General features: G+C 49.0%; 1 long non-coding RNA gene across 1 annotated transcript; it reads right to left on the bottom strand.

Moving 5' to 3' along the window:
* Positions 1 to 10,023: 10,023 nt before the first annotated feature.
* On the bottom strand, positions 10,024 to 11,863 carry LOC116596587. Its single transcript, XR_004288201.1, has 3 exons — positions 11,697 to 11,863; positions 11,343 to 11,492; positions 10,024 to 11,242 (listed from the first exon to the last, which is right to left on the bottom strand). It is a non-coding gene; the product is annotated as an uncharacterized LOC116596587 (long non-coding RNA).
* Positions 11,864 to 15,268: the final 3,405 nt, after the last annotated feature.

The raw sequence follows: 15,268 nt of genomic DNA on the forward strand, positions 1-15,268 counted from the left end.
GGTCTGATTTCTAAATGCTTCTCCCCCTTCCCCACCAACCCCCACTCCCCGAAAAGAAAAAAAAAAACGAGTAGGAAAACCCCAAATCCGAAACATCAACACAGCTTTGGGGGAGTCAGTGGGTCTCGAGCAAACTACTTTCCAAGTTCAAAAATCAGAAGCATGCGGTTGGTGCCTTTTGGTGTTATTGAACACAGACACCTGATCTGTAATTACATCCCATAATAATGTTATTAGTCCATTCAGAAGAAAGACTCTCCCTTTTAAGATGTGAGGTGGTAATTAAAGGCTGTGAATTTCACAGGTGAAATCTTGCAGAAAGTGAGATTTTAAAGGCAAAGATTTTCGTGATTTAACTCTGGCTGATTAAACTTTCTTCTCAAAATAAAATCTTGTATTTGAAACAATGAAATTGATGGCAATGATACTGTTTATCTCTTGGCCCAGTCTCATTTCTTTAAACTCTGATTTGACTTGCTGAAGCTTACTTCTCAGAAACGGTTGAAGGAGGGGCAGAGAGGCTAAAAGGACAATGGACCGTCGGCCGCATGTAGGTGGAATTTTGCACATGCAGGGTGCGGACGCTGAATCCAAGATCCCCTCCCCTTAAAACAGATAATGTTTTAAGGGAACTAACAAACAAAACTCACTTGCTGTGTTTCTGTGTCACTGCCTGAGTTTTGCTTTTTTAGGAAATAAAAACAGAACTGCTCAATATTTCATGATTCAGTTAAAAAATGACCTCATGAAAACCCCTTTTAGGTACGTTTTCATATTGTTCCACTAAGGCCTTTACCTGCCTGAGACAACCTCCAAAAACTTACTCACACGACTTTGAATTTTTGCTACATCTGGAATCCACTTACGTTATTGCAAGGGAAGAATCCCACCCCACTCCATGAGGTCTCCCGTGCTTCGGATGTTGGCTCCAGAGTGGTGCTGTTTTCCTCCTCCAGGAAGCCCCCCTTGATCTGAGCAGCTCTCACTTTTGTGCCTCTTCAGCCCTGCTTCAGCCTCCGTCCCAGGTGGTGGTTTCACTTCTGCCCTGCAGAGCAGCCCTCTGGGAATATGAACTCATTGAGGACCAGGCTACTTCTTCTCCAGTTGGTAAATGAACAGGTGGATAATTTCCTCCCATTTCTCCGATGTCCCTAAGAGACTTTCTTCTCCACTAGAAGTCCAACCTCAGCACCTTTTCCTCCCTGGGTGACCTCATGTACTCTCATGAGGTCGCCTGTAACCTGTGGCCTACAAAGGCCCAGAAGGAGGTCTTAGTTGGGCCTGAAGCATATGCACAGGGTCTAGAGTCTGAGTGGGTATAATCACTTGTGTCTTAATTTTCTTACCAATGGGGGTGAAATATACCAGCAAGGTCAAGTCACTCTTCAAACCTCAGCTGTGCCCAGGTGTCAAGTCTCCGAGGCCCTCCCCACCTGCACACCCTGTCTCCGCCCCCCCAGCCTCACATGGCTCTGGGGCCCCCCCTGATTTGGTGCCTATCAGAGCCTCTGGAAAGGGAATTTCTCCGGTGCAAGGGCTGAGTGTTACCAAGCTCTGTTTCCCTAGTGTCAAGAAGGCTCTTTCGGGAAATCTTTACTGAACGAATGGATCTGGTTTTAATGACAGAGTCTGTGCTCCTTCCTCCATGATGCTCTGTGTTCCCAAGAATGAGTTTCGGGTACTGAGAATGTACCAGTTCACGGTGATCTGGTGACTCAGGGGATAACTGTGGGCATGGGGGGCTTTCCAGCAACCAAGTTAGATGAAACCACATAACAACCTTCCCACCCCACGGGGTGACCTGTTTCTCAATCCTGTTGTCCCCACGTCCGTGGCTGCTGGAATCCGATGAGGCAGGGCCCTCTCTCTGCTAGTGTTTGATGAGAAAAGGGAATTGAAATGTGGGTGACTGATTTGGACCTTGAGAAGCAGATAGCATGTCATCCTCTTCTCTCCCACAGAGTGGGAACCGCTCTGTGAGAAGGGGGCTTCCTGTGAGCCCTCCTAGGCCTCCCAGAAGTTCTGCCCTGTCCCACGGAGCAGGAGGGGACTGTGCAGACACCGATGATCTGGGCTCTCACAGCCGCTCTGGGTGACTTTCCCCATTAGGATGAAAGATCTCTAATAATTCCATTCCCACCCAGATCCTCATTTTGTTTTTCTAGAGGCGAAGTGAGAGTGGAACTCAGTCCCTGATTGGGTTCATCTGTGAGGCATTTGGGCTGGTGCCTGGAGCCCCTCTGGGCTGATGGGCAGATGCTCCTTCCTCCCCAGAGCCGGTGGGACCCGGTGGGTGGGCAGAGACGGGCTGTGTTCTCCTTGCCCCCTTAGCAGTCAACAGAGGTGGAGATATGTTTCTTTTCTGCCTTGTTCTCTCAGCTCTTACCCATCTTCAAGTCCCTCCTCCACGTATCTTTTCCTGACAATGTCCCCTCCTCCCCAGACGACGTCAGCCCTGATCTCGCCCCTGAGACCCCTCTGGCCCCCCAGATCTGCTCATCGGTAACTCCACACATTGGATGTGGGTCGCTGCTCAGGGCTCAGCCTGCCAATGGCCTGGCAGCCGTCAGGACACACTGGCAGGAAGTGTGTCACCGATCGCTGTAAACGCAGGGCACAGTGCGGGTGACGGCTCAGTATGGATTTGTAAGGAATGAGAGAAGCATGTGGTGGCAATTAGCCCTCTGCCCAGTGGCCTTTGAAAAAATAATGCAGAGGCCCAGGCCCCACCCGGGACCAGTGGAATCAGAATCTCTGGGGCTCGGGCCTGGCCATCAGCATTTACAAAGTCCCTAAGACGGTTTCACCATGAGGATAATTGGGAGGGGCAGAAGCCAGGCTTTGGGGTCTGACTACCTCGTCTGGGATCTGGGCTTCCCTCCTGACTGTGGTCTCTTCATTTTCTAAAGGGGAGGCCGGTGGGGTGAGTGGGCGATGTTCTGGGTATGCATTAAAAAGTACCTAGAAGAGGGACGCCTGGGTGGCTCAGTGGGTTAAAGCCTCTGCCTTCGGCTCAGGTCATGATCTCAGGGTCTTGGGATCAAGCCCCGCATCGGGCTTTCTGCTCAGTGGGGAGCCTGCTTCCCCCTTTCTCTCTGCTTGCCTCTCTGCCTACTTGAGATCTATGTCTGCCAAACAAATAAATAAAATCTTAAAAAAGAAAAAGTACCTAGAAGAGAATGCACACCCAGTGAACTTTAACCTTGCAGGTGGAAATGCTCGGTGCACTTGGGCTTGAGCTGGAAGCCCTGGAGTTAGGCAAGGCCTGGTTCGAGCAAGTTACCACATCTTTGAATCTGGGTGGGCTACGTGACTGCTACGTGGGCTGTTGCCTCCCCTGGGAAATGGGAATAATCATGTTACCCACATCACAGAGGTGTAGGGATTAAATGGGCTAAGACGTTCAGGTAATAATATTTGATGATCAGTAGCTATTTATTATAGCTATTATTAGGTCACTGGATACTCACAGGACGAACACAGGGTGAGAGCTGGCCGAGTTTACAGAAGGAAAAGTAGGCACATACTGCCACGTAAACTTGTTACTTGGACCTCCCTTCTAAACCTCTCTCTTTAAGCCTTGAACTTTAAGGAAAAGCTGTTTGCTTTGATTTCTGACCTTCATAGATCAAAATATCGACTAGACTTTGTCTCCATTATATTATGCTAAGCTTGTGAACTTCCAATACATTTCTGGAGTGGAAATACACTTTCATCTGCTAATTTCTGTTAACAAGGCAACAAGCATTCTTAAATAAACAATCATATTTTTAGAGAAGTGTAAATTAAAGCACTATTCTTAATTTTGCTAAACTTGTCCTCCCTCTGACTGTAATTTACTCTGACGATCGCAGTGTTCTTGTAACTGCTGACTTGGGCCGTGCTTAGCCAGCCCCGGGTTGTGGCTGTTAGAGCACGGTGAGAGAGATTCTGTTCGGGACCAAGGCCTGGGAACCGGGAGTTGGAGTTTACAAACTGGTATCTGAGGCCCTGGCAGCCCCCTGCCCTTCCTTCCCTGCTGAGGTTAATGGGGGAAAGGGAACCACGATCTGAAGGGGGGTGCCATTCAGCCTTCTAGTATGTGGATGAATGGGCGAATGCATTCCGGCCTTGAAAGACCAATCAAATTCTTGAAAAGGATAGAGAAAAATTATGAATATCTAATTCAGAAAAATGATAAACCTCTAATCGGCTCAAAAGCTGCTACCTGAGTGATAATAGGAGCCTCCTCCCAGAGCACACTCAAGTACGCCTGGCATTTCTGCAAAGCCCCCCACAAACCAGGTCACTTGGGGTCACCTGCTTCTGCCATCCAGGGCTGCTGTCTGGGGCACGAATGAGCTAGCTTCATACAGCTGTCATTGTCTGCTTTGAGAAGGCCACTGTCCATGGCTGAGTGCTGCCTCCAGGGGGATGACTCCCCAAGTCTCCAACCCTCAGGGGGACAGTGGGAGCGAGGTTTCCTTGCAGAGACGGTTGAATACAGCAGGCCTGCTGTCCAGCATCTCGCACATACCCAGGGATCAGCTCTGAGGCTCCCTTCCCCTGGGGCAACCCCTGGGCAGGTTGGAGAATGTAGCATGTGGATTTCCCTGACACCGGACCCCACTTATAGAGCACAATCCCTGTTGCGTGCATGGGTGCAAAAGAGTGCAGACATGTGAGTTCAGAGGAGGGAGAACCAGCCTAGGTCCTTGCTTCGGCCGCTGAGAATTCCCAGGTGGGAATGTAAAATCCAAACCAACCTCGTTAAGCAACCAAAAAAGATAGCATGACTTGGGAATGCCTTCCTAGAGGGCAATTTGGCAATATTGATCAAGAGTCTTAGATATGTTCCCTGTCTTCTACTCAGCGCTGTAACTCCTAGGAATCTCTTCTCGGGAACTAGCTGATGTGTTCTTAAAGACCTGTGTTCGAGGATTTCACTTTAAAATTTGTCTCACTGATATAGGTGTAAAATTGGAAACTAACAATCTTAATGTCAGAAATAGATTCTGGTATTTACGTACATCTTTTAAAATACTTTAGAAGCCTTAAATCATTCTGAAGAGTAGTTAAGGATACAGGAAGATGTCTATGCCGGAACGTTAGGTTTCAGTATAGTGTGAGCCTTATCATGTAAAAACATGTCTGTAGAACATATATCTATATGTGTGTGTATCCTGAAAAGACTAGAAAGAATGCACCAGGATATGGAGAGTGGTTGTCCCTGGGAAATGAGACAATCATGGAATTTTTTGTCTGTTTTCCCCTAATTCTCTCTACTGAGCATGTGTGACCCCCATCTCAGATGCTGCACACTTTTTCCAGGGCCAAAGTGGTGGAGGTGGACCTGTGTGAGTCTGAGGCCTGAGCCCGGGAGAACCATGGTCCCTGTGGGGTCCTGCAGTGGCAGGCAGGCAGTTGTAGGGAAAGTCACAGGCTCCAGGTTCAGTCAAGTCTGCATTGGCTTCCCAGCTCTGCTACTGAAATGCCATTGACCTTGGACGGGTCTCCTTACTTCTAAAAGACTTAAGTTTCCTCACCTGTAAAATGGAGATCACTATAGCACCTGTGGGATTGTAAGTGAAATGATATATAGAAGGAGTTAGGGCTGTCCCCGCCAGGTAGTAGATGCTCTGTAATCAGGGTGTGTGTGTGTGTGTGTTGTGGATGTGTGTGTGGATGGGGGTGTCTTTTCACCTGATAAATGGATCCAAGGTCATTTTTACCTCTCCCTTCTTAAAACTTGGATCCACCCTTAGCACCCTCTGAGTCCACTCTCTTCACAGCCATGTGCCTAGACCATGACTTCCCTGGGCCAGGCACACTTTGCGAGGTGGAAAAGTCAAGAACTTTGCAAATATCATCATAGTCCTGTCAACAAGGAAGTGATATGCTTGAAAGGAAGCTTTCATCACCATCACCACCATCATCACCATCATCATCATCATCATCATCACCATCACCATCATCATCATCATCACCATCGCCATCATCATCATCATCATCACCATCATCATCACCATCACCATCACCATCACCACCATCACCATCATCATCATCATCACCATCACCATCATCAACACCATCACCACCATCACCACCATCATCATCACCATCATCACCATCATCACCAGCATCACCATCATCACCATCATCATCACCATCATCACCATCACCATCAGCATCATCATCACCATCATCACAGTCATCATCATCACCATCACCATCATCATCACCATCATCGCCATCATCATCATCATCATCACCATCATCACCATCATCCCAGTGTAAGGAATGGATGAGGTTCTCTGAGCCTGGCTTGGCCCCTACCCCTCTTTGCTGCTGGTTCCCTCCTGTGGACTCGCAATGCTCAGGAACAGCTGTCAGTGTACCTGACCATGCCCCTTTCTGGAAAGCACTGCTGTGGCCGTGAGGTGAGCTGGCTGGAAGGGAGGGGATAATGGGCACAGTGGCAATGCCAGCGACTGAGGCCATCCTGGCAGCGGGTGTGTGTGCCATCGCTGAGCCATGCCCCACGTTCACCATGGGGGTGATGCCGGCGAGTACAACAGAGCACAGGGCCAAATGCAAATTGTTTTAAAACACACAAATGAACTTGGTTCAGGTGGTGCCAGAGAATTCTCGATTTCAGCAGAGAGTTATTCTGTGTACTTTTACTGCGATCATCCAATAAAAAGGCAACTGTTCATAGAGACATTAGGTTGTCGATTTAGGAGATGCTGTCAAGGAAAGCAGGCCACAAATTTTGCCCAATTTGCTAAACTGATTTTAGCTGCCTTTTTTTTGTATCCCCCAGAGCACATCAGATCTTCAAATCTGTGTGGTTTCTCTTTGTGAAATTGTTACTCTGAACATTTAGATTCAATTTGATGGAGTGACACTCCCCTCGAAACATGCAAGGGGCTGTGGTGCCTCAGGAAGGGGCTCCCAGGTGTGTGGTGGGACTCCCAACCCCGCAGAGTTTCAGAAAGAGAGAGCATCGCGTAGTAGGATGCTGATGGGAAAACGTGGCATGGGCCGTAGGTCCTGTCAGAGAGCGGGGGTCAGGGAACAAGGAGATGATGTCACCTGCCATGGAAGGGACACCTCCATTGCCCAGCATTGAATTAAGGGGTGGTGACATGGGCTGTTGCCCAGAGCCCTGTGCTTCGGGTCCTGCATGTGATTTAGGGCTCTGGGTCCCTGCTCTGAAATTCTTCCTCATTATGAGCTTGCAGTGCTTTATTTCCACTTTGTAGCAAAGCTGTTTCTTTTTCTTTCTGGACACAGAGCTAGGCTCCATCTCTCACCCTCTCTTGCCATCAGGTTGGCCATGTGGCTAAGTCTGCCCAAAGGAACGTGTGTACCAGTTGCATGCTTGCCCCTTCCGGCCCCCCACGAGCTTGGGTCAGGTGGGACTGAGAGGTCTGGGACACACCGAGAGGGCCCTGTGTGCGCTGACTGCTCGGGGGCCGTGGAGGTGTCCTTCTGGGAGATGCTGTCAAGGAACGCAGACCAGGCGTCCCCGCTCAGGCTCCCCAGGCTGTGCCCCACCCAGGTGGCTTTGGAAGCCGGTCTCAGGGTGGCATTGCTGCTGCTGGCCAGGGTCTGGGTGTCTGGATAACTGCGTGGAGCCGAAGGCCCTGCCACCCACCTCCCTGTCCTGGCCACTCAGAGCTGCCCGGCGCTCTCACAGGAGCAGAAACTAGATGTCTCTGGCATCAAGAGACTCCAGACCCGGCTCTGTGGTTTCTTTTTTTTTTTTTTTTTTTTTTTAAAGATTTTATTTATTTATTTGACAGAGAGAAATCACAAGTAGATGGAGAGGCAGGCAGAGAGAGAGAGAGGGAAGCAGGCTCCCTGCTGAGCAGAGAGCCCGATGTGGGACTCGATCCCAGGACCCCGAGATCATGACCTGAGCCGAAGGCAGCGGCTTAACCCACTGAGCCACCCAGGCGTCCCTGTGGTTTCTGCAGCAACTCCTGGTGCAATGGGCTTTGCAGAGGAAGGAAGACTGTCTCAGATGCCTCCCAGCTGACTCCCTCCCTCCGATCGTTGGTCAGAATTAAGCTCGTGTCCGTCCCTACACCGACCCTGGCCAGGGCACTGCCGCCAATGGCTTGGATAACCGGGACCTGCTCCTGGAGGCTCAGGGCTCCCCACATGTCCACGCGCTGGGCTTCGAACAGAGGGTGGTGAGAAGGACTTGTGGCAGGTAGGCGGAGGACAGGGTTTGCCACAGGGTGCGGGACAAGGAGGGCCGTGGGTTTTCCTTTTCCCAGCTTTATTGACATCAAATTGACTATATCACATAATATAAGCTTAAGGCATACAAGTGACGATTTGATCCACATATACGTCAGGAAACAATCACCACAAGAAGGTAAACACCTCCATCGCCTCACATAATCACATTTTTTTTTTTTTTTTTTTTTGTGGTGAGAACATCAAAGCTTTTTACTCTCTTAGCAACTTTCAAGTCTGTCTTTTTTTTTTTTTTTTAAACAAACAACAAATATTTGGTCTTGAGCTTCTGAGGGGAGAGAGTGACCCTGTCTTTTATTTGTTCATTTTTTTGAGCAATAAATGATCCTGTGTCAGTTCTCATGTCGTGGGGGTAGGGCATGAAAAAAAGGTGCGCGAGACCCTGGGGAAGAGGAACCTGCCCCATGACCGTGAGGTTTATCTGAAGATAGGAGCGACCCGTGTGGATCTTCAACGATAACCATCAGCTTGAACCCTCCAGTGTTCCACCTTGAACGGCTGCCACGACACATGGTGGGAAGGGGCACACAGAGCTCCCTGGGAATGGCCACTGAAACTGGCCACTGAAATGGACCACGGGGCAGAGAGTGGTGTAGCGGTGATTGGGCTGCTGTGCAGTTGCCTACGCATTCGGATAAATGACTCTGTCCTTTCAGGTTTGGTTTCTGTCCGTCCGGAATGTCAGCAACTACAAGTCCCAGCACACCTGAGTGTCTGCCTGCAGCGGTTTAAATAGCAAGGATTTGGTTTTTCCTCAGAGAACATGAAGACCAAGATGAGTGGCTGCCAGCCCTGGTTTAGAAGCTCAGAGTATTAGTGCCAAACTTTTTGCAAATTTCATGGAGTTCCGCTCACTGTGGCAATATGGCTGGTAGGACCCCAGGTGTCACGTCGGGAGCAGGAGGAAAGCGGTGGGGCACGGAGGGACATTGGGCCGGGACTGGGTGGTGCCCACCTTGCTGCCAGGGGTCCTGGGGAGTGAGGAGCAGAATGGTTAACACCGGCTTAGAGCAATCACGGCTGTCACCTCGGCCTGTCCTACGGCTGCTCTGAACCAAAGTGGGATTCTTCGAGCAAGAAACAAGGGAGGCCTGGGTACCAAACAGGTAGCAAGGAGTGTATGTCACAGTCTGCAAAGACATTTGGGGTATGGGGAAGGGTCCATAAAAACAAGGCAAGTCAGATTTGAACACCTGCTGGCCATGAGGAGAGAGGTTCTGCGTCTGGGATCGTTTGTGACGGAATAAAGCCCAGATCAAGATGAAAACCAGAGCGGAACCCGGATCAGAGCTGAGGCTGATGTCTGGAGATGAATCTAGCATTCTTGCCCGAGTTCATCCTACATTTAATCCGGCCGCTGTAAGTGTATCGGGGTGTTGAGTGTTTCTATGACAGGCCCTGAGTGTGCCAGGTTATCTGCCCAGACCACTGATGAGAAGGGCTTGACCTTCATATTTGAGCTCTTCTGGCCTGAGTGTAGCAATTCATGTGCGTTCCCATAGGCCTTCGCCATGGGCTTCCTTCACGGTCTTTGCTGACCTGTGTCATGGGGGCAGCGCCGGCCTCTGGTCATCCTCACCAGGCATGTGCCTTGAGAGCAGTGATGCCCAGTAGATGTGTCACATGAGCCACATTTGTAACCTGAAACTGTCTGGAAGCTGCTCTTTAAAAAAATAAAAAGAGACGCATGAAAATAAATGAACAACTATTTTTTAGTTACTCCAGTATACAGAAGTATTATTTCAACACCTAATAGAAAAATCATTAGTGGCACAGTTTTCACTCTTTTTCATTCCAAGTCTTCGAAATCTGGTTTGCATTTTACACTTGACACGTCTCAATTCAGACTAGTGAAGTGTCAAGCGATCAGGAGGCACACGTGGCTAGTAGCTACCATACTGGAGAACGCAGTTCTAGACGACACACCACACACACTTTCCCTTCATCTCAAGAGCCTGCAGAGGAGAAGAGCCTCAGTAAATACTGAAAGAACACGTGTGGCCACTCTGTTGGGACTGGGTCTTTCTCAGACATGGCTATTTGAGAGGTAGACCAGGAAGCCCTGGAAGGGTGTGGAGGGCAGTCAAGAGCCTGGACTTGGGTGCACACCACGTGATGTGACATTGTCATCAGTTGGCCCAGATCAAACCACGTAGCTTCCTTATGCCTCCCTTTGTTTGTCACCTGTAAAGAGAGACAACAACATCTATCTCGCAAGATGTCAAGAAGTTTAAATGGGAGGATGGACACAAAATGTGGGGCACCCGGTGCACAGGGGAGACAGGAGAGGCAGCAGCTCTAACTATTTTAAACTAGATATTCTATAAGTCACAAGGAGAACTTGGGTTTTAGTAGCAACAGTGCGGTGTGGCCACAGCAGTGCTGATGTAAGGTATGGGTTCTCCCCGCTTTGGGAATTCTCCTGGGGAAATCTTAAAGCAATTCACAGTGTTTCTTGTTCTGGCTGTGGCTGGGAAAAGTCACATGCCAACCACGGGGCTTGGTAAGCATGGGCAAATGCCAAAGGAGGGTGGCCCTTGCTCTGAGAGCTGTTTACTGTTCATTGTCCCTCCAAAGCCTGAGGGTTCGGCTTTCCCTGGGAACCTGATGGCAGCCAGTCCCTTTCAGAACAGGGTGATGACTTGTGTCCCTTGCCTGCTGTCTTCTGCTCCCACCGGGTCATCCTCACATGCCTGATCCCTCTTCCCTGTCCTCCTCCAGGGGGACCACGGGTGTGTTTTGTCAAAATTAATTGTCTTGAAAGGCGGTTGTTTCGGGCGATGGGAACAAGGGTTCCGTGATCATATCCAGTTTTGAAAACAAAAAATGGGCAAAACAAGCCAGACGCACAGTGACATTAAGGAGAGGCAAGGCTAACTTTATTAAAAAGCTTCTTTGTGGTATCAGGCAGGAAGTGAAATGGCTTTAAATGGCACACATTTCTCAATCATTTAATGCACCAGTAATCTTGGCATTCTCTCTTCTCTGTCCCCTGGAAGGAAAAAAAACAGTGCCCAGATACAACTCAGACAAAAGAGGGGGAAGGCACTGAGTCAGTGCCTCGTCACAGAACCGCAGGGAAGACTGGTTACCCTTGCTGGGAAGCGTCTCAGCAGGGCCGGCGAGGTGCACCTGTGCAGGGGAAGGTGCGGGTTCTGTTGGCATGGGTGAACCTGGGCTGCCCGAGGAATTGCTGGGGTTTTGTTCATTCTTCTGACCAGCTGCTCCTCTCAGATCTGTTGCTGTTGGAAATACCATAGACGTCAAACGTTGGATTTTATCTTGTAAGCCCGTTTTCAGAGGGTGGTAAAACCCCAACATTTACTCCTCCTGCCAAATGCCATTGCCCTCATTTCTGCTGCACGTTGGTCTCTTTCCCCAGGACATGAACACCCAGAGAAGCACAATTGGTAAAGCTTTTCTTGAAGAAAAAAAATGGCACTTACTTAGCGAGGACCAATGAGTAGAAATGAAAGGGGAAACCAAAGATTGATGCCACTGATAGACTCTTGCTTAGTTGTACTTTTTATGACTTATTTATAGATGTCAAACAGGATATGGCACTGGGGAGGTGTTCAGTAAATACTCCCCAATTGATTAAAACCCTGAGATATATTTGAACATCTTTAAGGAAATAGGTATACTTTAAAAAAAATGGCAGTTAATTTTTAATTGGTAACAAAAATGGTACCAGATGGAAACTTGTTGATTTGGACCCAGAGTCTGGCTGTTGGAAAATAGCTCTCCACTGGGTGTGGTGCGTAAACAATGAATCTTGGAACACTGAAAAAATACAATAAAATAAAAAAATAGCTCTCAAGTGTCATGATTTTACGATGTCTTCTAAAAATTCTCAGGATGGTTTCTCACATCCTCTCCTGAGTCTTTGCACTGTTCTGTGGTGTTGGGGGCAGGCGCCGGATAAGGCACTAAGGAAGTAAAAGGTGTGTCTCAAGAGGTAGTTGGAACTCAACATTTCTGAGCTTCCAACACCATTCTTTCTTATTATCTCTCTACCCGTGTCCATCCAGCACAAACCCCCTCTGTCCTCAGACCTCAGAGTAGAGGGCTTGGTTGCCATATTACCAGGTCCTACCCCCGCTAGTTCTGGGTGATATAGTTGTCTGCTTAGTCTGTGTGTCCTGTGGGGGCTCCCCAAGGGCACAGACCCAGAGTTTTTCCCTTTGACGTCCCAGTGACTCCCAAGGTATCCGGGAGGCAATGGCTCACAAACCCTGGTGCAGTGAATGAAAAGCCAGTGGTGTTCAAGTTATTAACTCGCTTTGCTGGTAGTGTTCTTCCTGCCATATTTCTCGTCTTGCTTCCTGTACTTCCCCTTTCTCCGAAGATAAATAATGAAGCCAGACTGCTCACCTTGCAAAAGGTTAATCCTATTTCTAAAGCTGTTTTGGGGTTCTTTTGAGAGGCTTAAAATGTCTCCTGGATCCCTGGGGAGCATCCTAGGTGAGGGGCTGGCAAATGTTGCCGCACACCAAAAGAACTTGCCCTTGAAGTTAAATGAAAAGGTCAATGGTGTCCCTTCCCTTTTAATTCCAGTCCCCGTCATTGTCATTTGTCTGGCAGGGAACTCTGCAGCTCGGGGAAGCTTGATTTCTCCCCCTCCCTGAACTCCTTGTAGCCCCACAGTGTTTGTGATTTTCTGTCCTTGTTTTTTGCTGCTTCAGTGTACTTGAAACAACCTTTCTGAGGCTGGAAAGGGGGGCAGCACAGTCCCAGCAGCAAGCCGGAGACTGCCCTTATGCGGGCTGTGCTGTGCTGATTTCAGCAAAGTATTTTTTTCAAACCCCGCCAACAAGTGGGCTTTCCCAGGTGGTGCTGTTGTATAAATGGTTTAAACAATGGCTACTTGTGGAGCCTCGGATCACCCGTTTGGCTCACATTTCTCCAAAAGTGCTCACAGGCTGACGGCCTGGTTACGGTTCTTCCTCGTTTCAATCTGTCTGATTCTTCTAATGCTCACCAGCCCCATGATTCCCTGTTTGATAATGCTCCAACGGTTAAAGGGAAGTCCTTGTCATCTCGGCACCTGGTTTCAGGAACAAAGTGCTCACCTCCTGGGCCGAGTAAGCCATTTCAAAATAACCTTTGTTCGGGGATCTGAAAGAGCCCAGGAACTCAGCAGTCTGGGCCGTCCTACTAGCTGGGCTGGGGAGGGTGGGGGCAGGGATTTCAGGGGACCCAGGCTTTGGCAGTTGCCATGGAGACTATCAATCATTTGATGAAACCAGCTGGGAGGGGAGGGGGGTGACAAATTATGAGACAAACACCTTCCAAGGCAGCTCTCAGTGTAGGCTTTCCAGGTTGATTATTAGGGCACCTGATTGTGGAAATTCAGGGACGCTAAGAAACTTAAGGAAATGGTTCTTAACTTCCCTTAAGAAATGCATCTGATTTGTGCATCAGGAGTCTCGAGATCCTGTATGGGGACCTCAGACCCTGACGCTAATCTTGTGTGTATGCATGTCAAGGTGGGGATGTGCCCTTTAGCACCTGGCCCCCATTGGGCTCAGATGCACAGCTTGGTGGCTGGAGTTCCCTGACTACAAAAGGAAATCCTGTTCTTGGGTTTTCTGTTTGGAAGCCTAGTAACTGGTTACTCTAGGGCCGAGTGCTCAACAGCATGGTCATAAGGTCAGCTGTCCTGTACTGAGGACTTCCTGGGTGCCGAGGCATTACCCACAGCATCTCGTTAGTTCTTATGAAAGCAAGGTGGGTGCTGTTAACTCTACAATGAGGAAGCAAAGGTCCAAAGAATTGAAATAACCTCTTTGAGGTCACAGTGTTCCTAACTGCTAGAGTAGAGACTTCACAAGACCTCACAAGAGCTGGTGGTGACCCTCTCAGACTTTGGTGAAGGGATGCTCTGCCTTCTGTGGCGTTGCTAATAAGCAGCCACTTGGGGGACGGCTTCCTTGGCAAATCCAATGGCCCCCAGGGATGCTCTTGCTTCAGTTCTCTGCAACTTTCATCAATTTGATGCACCCCCTTCCTTGAAAGGATCCAGCCAGGACTGTCACCTGCTAACACCTGCGAGGGGTCTGAGGGAGACTGTGGGCTTCTGCCACCCTGGGCCCTGCCAAGAGCCAAACCCATCAGTCTAATCAACTGAACATAGAACTCCAACTTCACAAAATGTCTTTCAACAGAACCACCATGAAAAAGTGGTTTTTCTGGACGCTCAACAGATTTTTAAGTCTAGAGACTCAGGCACTGCTCTCTGACTGAGTTTGAGAGTTCTGTGATGACTTGGGGTATGGCCAGCTCCCCTGGGGTAGTCCCCAAGACTATCATGATGCTCTCCCCATTCCTCATTAGGCTTGGATTCCTTGACATGGGTTTCTTTTCTCACAGGGAAGAGTCCAGCCTCCACGGAGAGTCTGGAGCCAGCTGGGGTCTGGGTAACATTCTCCCGGCTACATGTCTCTTTATACCACTTCCTGAGATTTAGATCTGGTTGTGTCCCTAAAGAAGGGCTGTCTTATAAGAAAGAGAAAGGAAAAGCCAGAGGCTTCCTGGTTCATCATCTTATTACAGTACCTAAAAATACCCATGGCTTTATGAAGACTCTTCTAGGCCCATAAGCCACGACACTGGGCAAGGGGGTATGGCAGCAGCGATGACCCCAGACAGACCTGGACCTAACAGGACCATGTTGGGGAGTCATTGACCTCTCGCCCTCTTCCTCCACACCAGCAACATGACAATAAGAAGAATGTCCCTATTGCAAGGATAAGAAATAATGCAGGTTTAGGACCTGACGGCAAGTTGTTATTCCGTAAAAGGTGGCTGCTGTTGTTAGTATTATGTAACGATCTTATCATTATAAACCCATCCCGATTCTGTGAGGCCTTTCTAAGCTCATAGGAGTGAAAAGGGTTCAGCTCCATTGTCCCCAGAAAAGGTCCCATCTTCATCTCCCTCCTGCAGCTCTCGGTTGCTCTGGCCACAGAACTTACAGAAAGACCGCCTTGTCGTCGTATCTGAATCAAGACTGTGT

The sequence above is a fragment of the Mustela erminea genome, chromosome 7 (genome assembly GCF_009829155.1).
Source record: "Mustela erminea isolate mMusErm1 chromosome 7, mMusErm1.Pri, whole genome shotgun sequence".
NCBI classification, from domain to species: domain Eukaryota; kingdom Metazoa; phylum Chordata; class Mammalia; order Carnivora; family Mustelidae; genus Mustela; species Mustela erminea.